A 15000-nucleotide genomic window follows, 5' to 3' on the forward strand; every position below is an offset into this window, starting at 1 on the left:
CCTTCATGAAGCTCTGACGAGTAGGAGGGTCGCGGCGGTGTGCGCAGAAGGGTCTGGGCGCGAGCCTGCCTGGAGCCGCCGTCGGTGCAGATCTTGGTGGTAGTAGCAAATACTCCAGCGAGGCCCTGGAGGACTGACGTGGAGAAGGGTTTCGTGTGAACAGCCGTTGCACACGAGTCAGTCGATCCTAAGCCCTAAGAGAAATCCTATGCAGATGAGGTGTCCTAAGATCATACACAAAAATCGCAACAACAAATTGAGCGAAACATATATAATAATATATGAGCGAAAGATACACACCCATTGGGCGAAAGGGAATCCGGTTCCTATTCCGGAACCCGGCAGCGGAACCGCATACCATTCGGGCCCTCGTAAGAGTGTTCGTCGGGGTAACCCAAAATGACCTGGAGACGCCGTCGGGAGATCCGGGAAGAGTTTTCTTTTCTGTATAAGCGTTCGAGTTCCCTGGAAACCTCTAGCAGGGAGATAGGGTTTGGAACGCGAAGAGCACCGCAGTTGCGGCGGTGTCCGGATCTTCCCCTCGGACCTTGAAAATCCAGGAGAGGGCCACGTGGAGGTGTCGCGCCGGTTCGTACCCATATCCGCAGCAGGTCTCCAAGGTAAAGAGCCTCTAGTCGATAGATTAATGTAGGTAAGGGAAGTCGGCAAATTGGATCCGTAACTTCGGAATAAGGATTGGCTCTGAGGAGCGGGGCGTGTCGGGCTTGGTCGGGAAGCGGGTTTGGCTGACGTGCCGGGCCTGGGCGAGCTGAACGGGACGCGGCGTATCTATCTCTCTCGGGAGTGGATATCGTCGCGCACCCCGGATCCGAGCTCGGTCCCGTGCCTTGGCCTCCCGCGGATCTTCCTTGCTGCGAGGCTTCCGTGGCGGTTATACCGTCGCGGTCGTTCTCTTCGGCCGCCATTCAACGCTCAGCTCAGAACTGGCACGGACTAGGGGAATCCGACTGTCTAATTAAAACAAAGCATTGCGATGGCCCCCAAGGGTGTTGACGCAATGTGATTTCTGCCCAGTGCTCTGAATGTCAACGTGAAGAAATTCAAAAAAGCGCGGGTAAACGGCGGGAGTAACTATGACTCTCTTAAGGTTTCCACAGGCCTCGTCATTAGATTAGTGACGTTACAAGGGCGGTGTGTCGCTTGGACTTGGTCGCGCTTGCTATATAGCGAGGTGCGGCCGGTCTTGGCGGCGCATCGCCATATTTTTTTTTTTTTTTTTTTAAGCCGAATTCGTGCTACACGAAACGGAAAAGGTGAACAGCAGCCTCGTCATCTGACTAGTGACGTTATAAAAGAAAGCAATACGCCGCTGGCACTTTGCCGCGCGTGCTCGAAAAGCAATACGCCGCTGGGACTTGGCTGTGCGCGCCAGAAAGTAATATGCCGCTGGCCCTTAGCCGCGTTCGCCCAAAAACGATACGCCGCTGGGACTTAGGCGGATGAGCTGGAAGGTGGCATGGCTTGCCTACGTGTGTGCTGGAAGAGCCGCGCGAGGGTTGCTGGTTGAGCGAAGCGATCTTGCTCGTTGGGTGGCGGGACGTTGGAAAACGGCTTGTCTCCAACGATGGAAGAGTCATAGTTGCTTGGGGGCAGGCGGGGCTTCGGCCCCGTTTGCTCAAGTCGCACTCCTACCTCCTCGTGGTACCGCCGGTAACATACTCATTTGTGTCAGCGCGGGGCGCATCCCCCCGGACACCGAGTATGGCCAAATGGAGTGCGGCGATGAAGGAGCGAGAGACGAAACCAAAAAATCGGCTTGCCGATCTAACGATGAATTTCATCGTGAAGTATGGAATTATCTCCCTGAAAGGAACTCGTTCCTTGATTAGCTATGGCACGACTTGGCAGTAATAAGGTTAACGATTGGGCATGTTTGAGGAAAATAATAGAATAAATATCATGGTAAATAAAGACATAGAAAGCGCCTCGGACGCGGCATCTCTCGGTCCCGGAGACGTCGCGGCGGATTCTTCCGCTCGGGAGGGGACCTCTGTTGACGATTTGGCTTCATCCCCGGACACGATTGACATCATGGTACCGATCGTGGGTGACCAGGTTGCCTGCCCTGTCTGCCAGAAAAGGGAAATCGACCTTTTCTTTTTGTCATTGTCAGACTTAGGGCGGCACCTGGAGCAACATCATGTGACAGCCCGCATCCAATGGAGATGCAAAGACTGTGGGAAAGGCTTTCCGAAGCTTCATGGGGCCAGATGCCACCTGCCTCATTGTAGAGGAACAAGTCAAGGACCCAGTGGTTCATATAGATGCGAAACCTGCCCCATGAGCTTTGGGACGCTTAGAGGGCTATCTACCCACGAGCGGCATGCGCACCCTGCCGTAAGAAATGTCAAAAGGAGGGGAACGGACCCCCCTGAGAAAAAATGGACGGCGGAGGAGTTGGCTCAGTTGAGGGAACTTTGGGAGATATATAAAGACCACAAATTCCCCAACAAAATGATCAGTGAGATCCTCACCAGCAAGACGATCGAACAAATCAGATACCAGCGTAAAAAGCTGAGGCTGATTGGTGAGGAAACAAGTTCCCAAGAGCCCACTCAGGTGACAGAGGGAGGGTGCGATCCCGTTGATCCAGGCAATGCGTGTTTCGAAGAACCTGGAGTCAGCGGTCTAGAATATGAACAGTGGAGACTCCAGCTAGAGTCCGCAATAATGACACAAGTCGAGGTGCCACCTGTTTTAAGGTGGGTCCACACTCGACTGATGACAATCTGGGTCTCTCTCAAGGGAAATAGGGAAGCCCTTGAGAGTGCTATAAATGAATTTTTAGAATTCACGCTCTATGGAGCCATAAAAGAAATTAATAGTAAAAAGAGGGCAAGTTCAGTTAAGAACAAGAGGATTGGTCACCAAGGAAAGAAAAAAGGTAATAGAAATGCTAGAAAAAGATACTCATACGCTCGTTGCCAGGAGTTGTTTACAGAAAATCCAAGGAGGTTGGCCGATGCCGTAATAAATGATGATCGGGCCTTCCTCCAACCGGCTAGGGATCTGCCTGATGCCGAGGAAGTGAGGAGGCTTTATGAGGATTTATGGGGCCAGACAGGACCTGTTGAAGCCCCCGTCCCAGGAAGTAGAGCCTCTGAGCTTTCCTTATGCGAGGTCTTCCCGCCAATTGCTGTTGAGGATGTGGCGGAGAAATTGAGCAGAATAAGAATGAAGGCTGCAGCAGGACCGGATGGCTTCCAGAAGGAACACCTTCTGATCCCTGGCCTGCCCACCATTTTAACTATATTGTACAATATCTTACTTTATTGCTCCTATTTTCCTCCTATATGGAAGGAAAATAGAACAACATTAATACCAAAACCAAATAAGTCGAGCAGCCTGGTCGAGAATTGGAGGCCTATAACTATAGGCCCCATTCTCGGCCGTATTTTCTCCTCCATAATTGACGGGAGGATAAGGAGGGGCATTGTGTTGAATCCAAGGCAGAAAGGATTCACCGCTGAAAGCGGTTGTAAAATAAACATCGACCTGTTGAGCGCTGCCTTGGATTATAGCAAGAAAAAGAAAGGCGGGGTATTCACTATTGTGGATATCTCCAAAGCCTTCGACACAGTGCCCCACTCGGCAATCGTCCCCTGCCTAAGGAGGAAGGGCGTGCCGATCCCCATTACTGACTTGATCAGGAACATGTATAGCGAGGGCAAGACCACAATAAAATCTAAAAACAGCACTGGGGTCGAGATTAAGATCCTCAGGGGAGTTAAGCAGGGCGACCCTTTGTCACCGCTGCTATTCAACCTGTGCTTGGAGCCACTGCTGGATTTGATCGAGCAACAAACCAGCGGAATAAACGTAAATGAGACAAGAAAGATTCCTGTCCTGGCTTTTGCTGACGACGTAGTGTTGCTCGGCGCCGATATCGGGGAAGCGCAACGCCAAGTGGATGTGCTTGACGAGTATCTGAACGGCCTCGGTATGACCATCTCAAGGGATAAATGCCAGGCATTTCAAGTAGTCGCAGAAAGGCGTACTTGGTTCATCAAAGAACCAAAAATTAAACATGGGAACAACACCATCCCAACAGTCGATCCTGACGAAGCCTTCAGGTACTTAGGCGCCAAAATGGGGCCCTGGAAAGGCATACACTGTGGCATAATCGTTCCCGAGCTTCTGAGTGTGGTGAGGAGAGTTAGAAAGCTCTCACTCAAGCCATGCCAGAAGCTCGAATTGATCACAAAACATATCTTTCCCCGATATATTTATAACCTGCTCGTAAGCCCGCCGAGTGACAGCGTTTTAAGATTGCTGGACAGCGAAGTCAGGCAGGAAATAAAGGCTATATTCCATCTAACGCCTTCAACTGCCACTGGTTTTTTCTATGCCCCCAAATCCTGGGGCGGATTAGGGTTGCCGAGGTTCGAGCACATCGTCAAACTTGGCACCCTAAAAAGTGCAATTAAAATAAAGGACTCGATCGACCCGGCGGTCTCCAGCCTGGTTGATGAAAAGTACAATGAGAAATTGAAAAAGCTGGCAAACTCACTGAGGATCAATTGGCCAGCCTCTGTGGAAGATATCGAAAGAGCCCGAAAAAGATTAAAAGCGGGGCATGTGAAGCAATGGGCTGAACTAAGAAGTCAGGGGCAGGGCGTACCTGACTTCTCGAGAAGCAAAGCTGGCAATGTGTGGCTTAAGGATTGCGAACTGCTCAAGCCATCAAGATTTATAGATGCGCTTAAACTCAGGACCAACACTGTTGGCACAAGAACAGTGCTGGCACGAGTCGACAAAAATTTGGACATCAATTGTAGAAAATGTCGAGCCCAGCCCGAGACCCTTGGACATATACTCGGGCTGTGCCAGTACACTAAGGGCCTGAGGATAAAGCGGCATGATGAAGCGAAAATGACCCTTGCCGAAAGTCTACGAAAAAATAATGAAGTTTTTGTTGAACCTACGCTCCGGGTGGGAGGTGCTCTTTTCAAGCCGGACCTCGTAGTTAAAAACGAGGAAAGGGTTCTCGTGGTCGACGTTACCGTCCGCTATGAGAATAAGGATTACCTCTCGCGCGCGGAGAAGGAAAAGGTCAACAAATATCGGCCATGCCTCGAACACCTAAAGGCAAGATTTAATGTCGGCAAGGGAGAAGTAATACCGGTGGTCTTGGGCAGTCGTGGTGCCATAACGCCTTCCACGGAAAGTAACCTCAAGCGTATGGGTATTGGTGGCCAAATTATCAAAACATTAGTACTGAACGTATTGAGAAGCTCCATAGAGCTGTGTAACATATTTTTAGATACATAAGTCAGACCCAGTTTTTTAAATTATTATTTATTTCTTTATTTATTTATTTATTTATTTATTTTGTTGTTACGTCCATGCATGATAGTGAATAAATTTGCTGTAACCTTTGGGTTACATAGCAAATATGTTATATTTTAATGTCCCTACGAGGGGGATAAACCTCGGAAGTACGGTCCTCGTATCGAGGATCGCAGGTTTTAGCCAAATGCCTCGTCATCTAATTAGTGACGCGCATGAATGGATTAACGAGATTCCCTCTGTCCCTATCTACTTAGTCCACAAGATGGCGGCATACTGAGAACACGCGTTCACGTCGCTCCGTACTTAATGTTCGAGTTCTTGCGGAAAAGCAAAGAAATCGGGCGAGAAAATAACGCGAAAGTGGAGTGAAAGTGCTTGGGAATTACGGTACTAATAAAGTACAGTGGAGATCGCTTTTATAGAAGCGTGAGTGGACAGAGAAAAACGTGGCTGAGGTTAGGGCAGAGTGGAAGACATCTTGAGACGCGCGACTGCAGCGCCGCCGCGCGGGCTACTTGGTAACTGCGCGCCAACGTTCGTAAAGCAATACGCCGCGGGACTAGCGTCCGCGTTCGTAAAGCGATACGCCGAGGGACTCAGTGCAGGTGTTCGTGAAGCCGCTCGCAGCGGTACTTAGTGTACCCGCGTCCGCAAAGCAACACGCTGCGGTCTAGGTGCCACGTTCGTAAAGTGACACATCAGGACACAGCAAAAGTATCCAGTTTGAAACACAGAGAAGTGCTAGTGCAAGTGCTTGACTAGTGCCGCCATTACGCCTTCGGACTTAGTGTCTGTGCGCGTAAAACAATACGCCGCTGGGACTCTGTCTCGAGCGAAAAAAAAGCAATACGCCGTCGGACTTAGTGCCCGCGCGTATAGATAATAATAGTACAGTGCAAGCAAAAGTGCTTGACCAGTGCCGCCGTTACGCCGTCGGACTTAGTGTCTGTGCGCGTAAAACAATACGCCGCTGGAACTTAGTGTCTGTGCGCGTAAAACAATACGCCGCTGGGACTTAGTGTCTCGGCGCGTAAAACAATACGCCGCTGGGACTCCGTCTCGAGCGAGGAAAAAAGCAATACGCCGTCGGACTTAGTGCCCGCGCGTATAGATAATAATAGTACAGTGCAAGCAAAAGTGCTTGACCAGTGCCGCCGTTACGCCGTCGGACTTAGTGCCTGTGCGCGTAAAACAATACGCCGCTGGAACTTAGTGTCTGTGCGCGTAAAACAATACGCCGCTGGGACTTAGTGTCTCGGCGCGTAAAACAATACGCCGCTGGGACTCTGTCTCGAGCGAGGAAAAAAGCAATACGCCGTCGGACTTAGTGCCCGCGCGTATAGATAATAATAGTGGTGCAGTGCAAGCACAAGTGCTCGACCAGTGCCGCCGTTACGCCGTCGGACTTAGTATCTGTGCGCGTAAAACAATACGCCGCTGGGACTTAGTGTCTGTGCGCGTAAAACAATACGCCGCTGGGACTTAGTGTCTGTGCGCGTAAAACAATACGCCGCTGGGACTTAGTGTCTCGGCGCGTAAAACAATACGCCGCTGGGACTCTGTCTCGAGCGAGTAAAAAAGCAAAAAAAAAGCAATACGCCGTCGGACTTAGTGCCCGCGCGTATAGATAATAATAGTGGTGCGGTGCAAGCACAAGTGCTCGACCAGTGCCGCCGTTACGCCGTCGGACTTAGTATCTGTGCGCGTAAAACAATACGCCGCTGGGACTTAGTGTCTCGGCGCGTAAAACAATACGCCACTGGGACTTAGTGTCTCGGCGCGTAAAACAATACGCCGCTGGGACTCAGGCTCGAGCGAGTAAGATAAAAGGAATACGCCGTCGGACTTAGTGCCCGCGCGCGAGAAAGAATAGCGCAGGGCAAATACAAATACAAGTGCGTGACCAGTGCCGCCGTTACGCCGTCGGACCTAGTGTCTCAGCGCGCAAAACAATACGCCGCGGGGACCTACAAATATCAGAATGGCTACGAAGGGTCAATCCCCAACCGCTACAAAAGCAAGAGTGGTTCTCCAACCACTGAAAACGCAAAAGGTGGAGGGGAAAAGCCCGGTTCAGGAGAGAAAGAGGAGAACAGAGGAGAAAGAAAAAGGGGAAGAGGCGAAGCAGCAGCAATCGCCTGTAGCAGCAGACGAACCCCGCACTGTGCCCGATTTAAGAGCACAGGCAGGGGAAATAGAGAAGGGCGTATTAGCCTTCTGTCTGGACCCAAGTAAGAAGGTTAACAAGGAGCAAACCGCAGCCATCATGCGGTATTTCCGGGACATGCGAGGGATAGTGGAAGAACTCTTACTCCACAACAGCTACCTCACCGGGAAGTTGGACCAGAGCACCGGCGCGGAGAAGAAAGAAACGGCGATACTGAGTGCCGTCAACAAGACGCTACAAACGAGCAAGCGGCTCGAAACGGCAGTCAAATCAAGGATGGAGCCTAAGCAGTCCTCCTACGCCGAAAAAGTCAAAATGAAGAATAGTATGGTGGGGCAAATCGCGGTCAAACCACCTACAAACGCGGTGATAATCCGGCCGGAGTCGTCAGACTCCGAGATAAAAACGAGTGAGGAAGCACGGGAAGCAGTCTTCACGCTGGTGAACCCACGTAAGAGAGGAATCCAGATCACCGCAGTGAAGAAAATCAGCGGGAATGGATTAGTCGTGGAAACGGCGAACCCCGAAGGCCTAAAAGCGTTCACGGAGAACGCCAAGCTAAAGGAAGCCGGCCTAAAAACCAGCACGCCGCAGAGGAGGCTGCCCCGGGTAATATTATATGATGTTCCACGGGAAATGCCGGAGAAGGAAATAATGGGCTGCACCAAGAAGCAGAACCAAGAAAGGCTAACAGACGAAGACGTCGGAGCCATCAAATTCTGCTTCAGAACAGGCCGCAAGGACTCCGAGGAAACTAACTGGGTACTGGAAGTGCCCCCCCAGGTAAGAGATAAACTACTAACTGGCAAGATATTCATCTCGTGGAATGCTTGCCGGGTTCGGGATTACATAGCCGTCAGCCGCTGTTACAAGTGCCAAGGCTATGGGCACGTGGCAAAACACTGCCGCTTGGGCTATGAGATTTGCGCACATTGCGCGGAAAGCGGACATAGCACTAAAGAGTGCACGAACAAAAACAAGAACGCCGGCTGCGTCAACTGCAAGAAGGCAGGGAAAAAAGGCGATCATGCGGCCTCTAACGTAGACTGCCCTATGTACAAGAAGGCGTTAGAAATAATTATCTCCCGAACCACGTATGAGTAAAGCCCCGAGCAAAAATGGAAGAGGACACGGGGGTAGAAGGGGTATAAGGATCCTGCAGCATAACATGCAGCGTTCCAAAACTGTCCCCCACGAAATCAGGACACAGATGGAAGCTGATGGCGACGAAATCTTGCTAATGCAAGAGCCATACAGCATCGACGGAAAAATACCCGGACTCGGAACAGGAATCTCGATCGCCTGTCGGGGTTCGAAGGGTGACCCACCAATGGCAGCAGTAGGAGTTAAGTCGAAGGAGCTAACGCCGCTCGAAATTGCCGGACTATGTACAACACACTGCGCTTGTGTACAAGTAAGCGATGGAGAGACGGAGGTATACTTCGTCAGCCAGTACTTTCCGCCGACCGAAAACATCGAAGTCGGCCTCGAGCAATTAGACAAAGTACTGAATAGGCTCAGAGGGAAGAAAGCCATTATTGGCCTGGACTCCAACGCCAAATCTCCGCTGTGGTGCAGCAAGGACACCGACGACAGAGGTGAGGCCCTGGAGGCTGTCATCGCACAATACAACCTCCACATCCTCAACAAACCAGGACAGGCACACACATTTGAAACAACGAGAGGGCGATCGAACATAGACCTGACTATGGCGACTCCGGAAGCAATACCGCTCGTGAAGGAATGGAGAGTACACGAGGACGGAACCTCCAGCGATCACAGAATACTGGAGACGCGTCTCGATTTTAACGAGGGGAGTACTCCGCCGCAGATTCAGGAAAGAAGATACAACACTCGGCACGCCAACTGGGAGGTCTTTCAAAGAGTGATCATAGAGGAAAAGGCGACACTCCGAGAGACAAACCCCCGGCAGCCGAACGAGGTTGAACGAATGGCCGAGCAGATGCAGGAAGTCCTCAGAAGAGCCTGCGATGCCGCCATTCCGAGGAAAAAATGGTATCACAGATCGGTGCCATGGTGGACGCCTGAGCTCACACGAGCAAAGAGGGAAGTCTACCGGGCAAGGAGGAAATATCAGGGGACCAGGGACCCCGCAACGAGGGAGCAGGAGAAGCTGCGGTATAGAGAGATCAGAAAGGAGTACGTAAAAGCAATCACCAGGACCAAGATACGCAGCTGGAGAGAATTTATAACCAAGGAGGGCAACGCAGAACCCTGGGGTATTGCCTACCGAACGGCCACGGGCAAGCTAAGGAGGGAAGAAACAGTGTCGACTCTGCGGACGCCACAAGGGGAAACCTCCAACTGGCGAACCACTGCGGCGGCGATGCTGTCCGCCCTACTACCCGACGACGAGGAAGAAACGGACACGCCGGAGCAGACAGCGATCAGACGCGACAGTACAACCCCCCCGAACGTCGAGGACACCCCAGAGTTCCGCTACGAGGAACCCGGTGGCGCCGTAAAACGACTAACGAAGGGGAAATGTCCTGGACCTGACCTAGTCGAGGCCGAAGTAATCCAACGCGCCTGGGGTGGAATCCATCAGGAACTCCTCAGGCTCATGAATAGCTGCCTCACCTGGGGAGTCTTCCCGAAGGTTTGGAAATTGGGGAACGTCATCACTATCCCGAAGGGACCAGAACGGGATAAGAGTAGCCCGAAGTCTTACAGGCCGATTTGCCTACTATCGATGGTGGGCAAGTTACTGGAAAGGCTGATGGCTGCCAGGATGACAACTATATTCCACGACCACGCCCTAACGTCGGACAGGCAGTACGGCTTTCGCCCCGGTAGATCCACAGTGGATGCGATCACAAAATTCCGCGAGATAGTCGAGCGAATGAGTGAGGAAAAGTACGTACTCGCAATCGCGCTCGACATATCAGGAGCATTCGATAACGTGTGGTGGCCCAACGTGATGCACGAGTTGAAGAGAAGAGACTGCCCCGCCAATCTATATCGACTGACGAGAAGCTACTTTTCGGACAGAGCCGTGCGAATCGCGGGGAAAAATGATATGGTCAGCAAGCCCGTTACGAAGGGTTGCCCGCAGGGGTCGGTACTGGGTCCAAGCTTCTGGAACCTAATATTCGACGACCTGCTAGCCGAACTCACGACAAGCGCGACAGAGTGCGAACCGATCGCGTACGCGGACGACATAGTGATCCTGGTCGCAGGAAACGCGAGAACCGAACTGCAAGAGAAGGGACAAGATATAGTCACACGCGTTGCTACCTGGTGTGACAGGAAGAAACTCACGCTGTCGGCGGAGAAAACGGAAATGATGCTCGTCAAGGGCAAGCTGGATGCGGAGAGACCACCGATCATCAAGATCGATGGCAGAAGCATAAAAATGAAACAGGCTATAAAATACCTGGGAGTGTACCTAGAAAGCGGCCTGAAAATAAACAGGCATGTACACGAGACGACAAAAAAGTGCCAGAAACTATTCAACAGCCTCGCGAGAGTGGCCAAGGCGAAGTGGGGACTCGGACACGCGGCCATGCGTACCCTGTACAAAGGGCTGTACGAACCGATAACCACATACGCCGCAGCCGGCTGGAGCGACCTGCTGAAAGGTAAGGCGAAGAGCAGACTAATAAGATCGCAGAGGATGGCACTCCTCCGAGTGACAAAGGCATACAGGACAACGTCAACAGAGGCCCTCCAAGTCATCGCCGGAGCTATCCCGATCGACCTCCTCATCGAAGCCCGAGCAAGGAAATACCGATGGGGGAAAGGCCAAGACGACGCGAGCAGCGAAAAGGAAATCGCCAGGCAAGCAATAGAGAAGTGGCAGGAACGCTGGCAGACCACGAGCAAGGGGAGGACGACTTATGCGTACTTCGACAGCATTAAGGACAGGCTTGAGAATCGCTGGGTAAGACCCGACCACTATATGACACAGTTCATCAGCGGTCATGGGGACTTTAACAGCAAACTCAAGACGTTCGGCTTGAGCGAAGTGGACACGTGCGACTGCGGCAGTGAGGAAACCCCCCACCATATCCTCGAGGAATGTCCTCTCTTCGAAGAAGACCGTCAAACACTGCGGAACGCGATACGCGAACTAAAGTTAGACTGGCCAGAAGAAAAGTGGGAGTTTATAACGAAGGACGTATACCCCCACTTCCTCCAGTTCACAAGGAGCGTCCTGCGGGCAAAGGAGGAGAAGAGAAGGAGAATTCTGTGGGAAACAGAGGGACCCTCGCCACATGGGCGATACTCGGGGACAGGAGCAACACAGTTGACTGAACCGACAGACGGGCCTCCAAGACGGAGTACAAGGCTGGCACGGAGACCGACCGAACAGCGCAGGGGGAAAGAAGAAGAAGAGGAGGAAGAAGAAGAACCCGCGACGCTGAGACGCGCAGAGACCAACGGCATCGGACTCTAAACAGGGAACGAAATATAAATATAAAATAAAAAAGAGCAAGAAACAGCACAAAAACAAAAGAACACGGAAAAGGGACAAGGCAAGGAAGATCTAGGAAAGACCCCCTGCGACCGTCGGTGCAGGCGGTACTCATGCAAATGAGTACTGTGACGGTGCAGGGAATAATCGGCTGGAAAGCCAACCTGCTGGGACCGAGCAACACGCTGGCAGCTCCGCCTCCTCGTGGCCCCCGCTGGTAACGGCGCGGCGCGGTGCGCGCATCTCGCCGCGCCGGCTAAGCGAGCTGCCGCCCGAAAGGGTAGGTTCAACTTGTCCAAAGACCCGAAAGGAGAGGGCAGGGTTTTTCCAAGTCGCGCGCCGACCACCCGCGCGCCGTTCCCCGGGCAGTGGCCGTCAGGAAGTGGATAATAAATACCGAACATCCAAAGAGCGAAGCCAGTATGAGTTTTACACTCCAGGAATGGCGCGGTCGGCCCCAAGCCGAGCCCTTATACGCTCAAACTAATTGTCCCTATCTACTATCACAGATCGGTGCCATGGTGGACGCCTGAGCTCACACGAGCAAAGAGAGAAGTCTACCGGGCAAGGAGGAAATATCAGGGGACCAGGGACCCCGCAACGAGGGAGCAGGAGAAGCTGCGGTATAGAGAAATCAGAAAGGAGTACGTAAAAGCAATCACTAGGACCAAGATACGCAGCTGGAGAGACTTTATAACCAAGGAGGGCAACGCAGAACCCTGGGGTATTGCCTACCGAACGGCCACGGGCAAGCTAAGGAGGGAAGAAACAGTGTCGACTCTGCGGACGCCACAAGGGGAAACCTCCAACTGGCGAACCACTGCGGCGGCGATGCTGTCCGCCCTACTACCCGACGACGAGGAAGAAACGGACACGCCGGAGCAGACAGCGATCAGACGCGACAGTACAACCCCCCCGAACGTCGAGGACACCCCAGAGTTCCGCTACGAGGAACCCGGTGGCGCCGTAAAACGACTAACGAAGGGGAAATGTCCTGGACCTGACCTAGTCGAGGCCGAAGTAATCCAACGCGCCTGGGGTGGAATCCATCAGGAACTCCTCAGGCTCATGAATAGCTGCCTCACCTGGGGAGTCTTCCCGAAGGTTTGGAAATTGGGGAACGTCATCACTATCCCGAAGGGACCAGAACGGGATAAGAGTAGCCCGAAGTCTTACAGGCCGATTTGCCTACTATCGATGGTGGGCAAGTTACTGGAAAGGCTGATGGCTGCCAGGATGACAACTATATTCCACGACCACGCCCTAACGTCGGACAGGCAGTACGGCTTTCGCCCCGGTAGATCCACAGTGGATGCGATCACAAAATTCCGCGAGATAGTCGAGCGAATGAGTGAGGAAAAGTACGTACTCGCAATCGCGCTCGACATATCAGGAGCATTCGATAACGTGTGGTGGCCCAACGTGATGCACGAGTTGAAGAGAAGAGACTGCCCCGCCAATCTATATCGACTGACGAGAAGCTACTTTTCGGACAGAGCCGTGCGAATCGCGGGGAAAAATGATATGGTCAGCAAGCCCGTTACGAAGGGTTGCCCGCAGGGGTCGGTACTGGGTCCAAGCTTCTGGAACCTAATATTCGACGACCTGCTAGCCGAACTCACGACAAGCGCGACAGAGTGCGAACCGATCGCGTACGCGGACGACATAGTGATCCTGGTCGCAGGAAACGCGAGAACCGAACTGCAAGAGAAGGGACAAGATATAGTCACACGCGTTGCTACCTGGTGTGACAGGAAGAAACTCACGCTGTCGGCGGAGAAAACGGAAATGATGCTCGTCAAGGGCAAGCTGGATGCGGAGAGACCACCGATCATCAAGATCGATGGCAGAAGCATAAAAATGAAACAGGCTATAAAATACCTGGGAGTGTACCTAGAAAGCGGCCTGAAAATAAACAGGCATGTACACGAGACGACAAAAAAGTGCCAGAAACTATTCAACAGCCTCGCGAGAGTGGCCAAGGCGAAGTGGGGACTCGGACACGCGGCCATGCGTACCCTGTACAAAGGGCTGTACGAACCGATAACCACATACGCCGCAGCCGGCTGGAGCGACCTGCTGAAAGGTAAGGCGAAGAGCAGACTAATAAGATCGCAGAGGATGGCACTCCTCCGAGTGACAAAGGCATACAGGACAACGTCAACAGAGGCCCTCCAAGTCATCGCCGGAGCTATCCCGATCGACCTCCTCATCGAAGCCCGAGCAAGGAAATACCGATGGGGGAAAGGCCAAGACGACGCGAGCAGCGAAAAGGAAATCGCCAGGCAAGCAATAGAGAAGTGGCAGGAACGCTGGCAGACCACGAGCAAGGGGAGGACGACTTATGCGTACTTCGACAGCATCAAGGACAGGCTTGAGAATCGCTGGGTAAGACCCGACCACTATATGACACAGTTCATCAGCGGTCATGGGGACTTTAACAGCAAACTCAAGACGTTCGGCTTGAGCGAAGTGGACACGTGCGACTGCGGCAGTGAGGAAACCCCCCACCATATCCTCGAGGAATGTCCTCTCTTCGATGAAGACCGTCAAACACTGCGGAACGCGATACGCGAACTAAAGTTAGACTGGCCAGAAGAAAAGTGGGAGTTTATAACGAAGGACGTATACCCCCACTTCCTCCAGTTCACAAGGAGCGTCCTGCGGGCAAAGGAGGAGAAGAGAAGGAGAATTCTGTGGGAAACAGAGGGACCCTCGCCACATGGGCGATACTCGGGGACAGGAGCATCACAGCTGACTGAACCGACAGACGGGCCTCCAAGACGGAGTACAAGGCTGGCACGGAGACCGACCGAACAGCGCAGGGGGGAAGAAGAAGAAGAAGAGGAAGAATAAGAACCCGCGACGCTGAGACGCGCAGAGACCAACGGCATCGGACTCCAAACAGGGAACGAAATATAAATATAAAATACAAAAGAGCAAGAAACAGCACAAAAGCAAAAGAACACGGAAAAAGGATAAGGCAAGGAAGATCTAGGAAAGACCCCCTGCGACCGTCGGTGCAGGCGGTACTCATGCAAATGAGTACTGTGACGGTGCAGGGAATAATCGGCTGGAAAGC

The 15000-nt window shown here is 52.5% G+C and overlaps 1 pseudogene; it reads left to right on the plus strand.

The window, feature by feature from the left end:
• Positions 1 to 1216, plus strand: part of LOC143304777 (large subunit ribosomal RNA) — a 2942-nt pseudogene extending 1726 nt beyond the window's left edge.
• The last annotated feature ends 13784 nt before the right edge of the window (positions 1217 to 15000 follow it).

Source organism: Bombus vancouverensis, unplaced genomic scaffold, assembly GCF_051014615.1.
Source record: "Bombus vancouverensis nearcticus unplaced genomic scaffold, iyBomVanc1_principal scaffold0054, whole genome shotgun sequence".
NCBI lineage: Eukaryota > Metazoa > Arthropoda > Insecta > Hymenoptera > Apidae > Bombus > Bombus vancouverensis.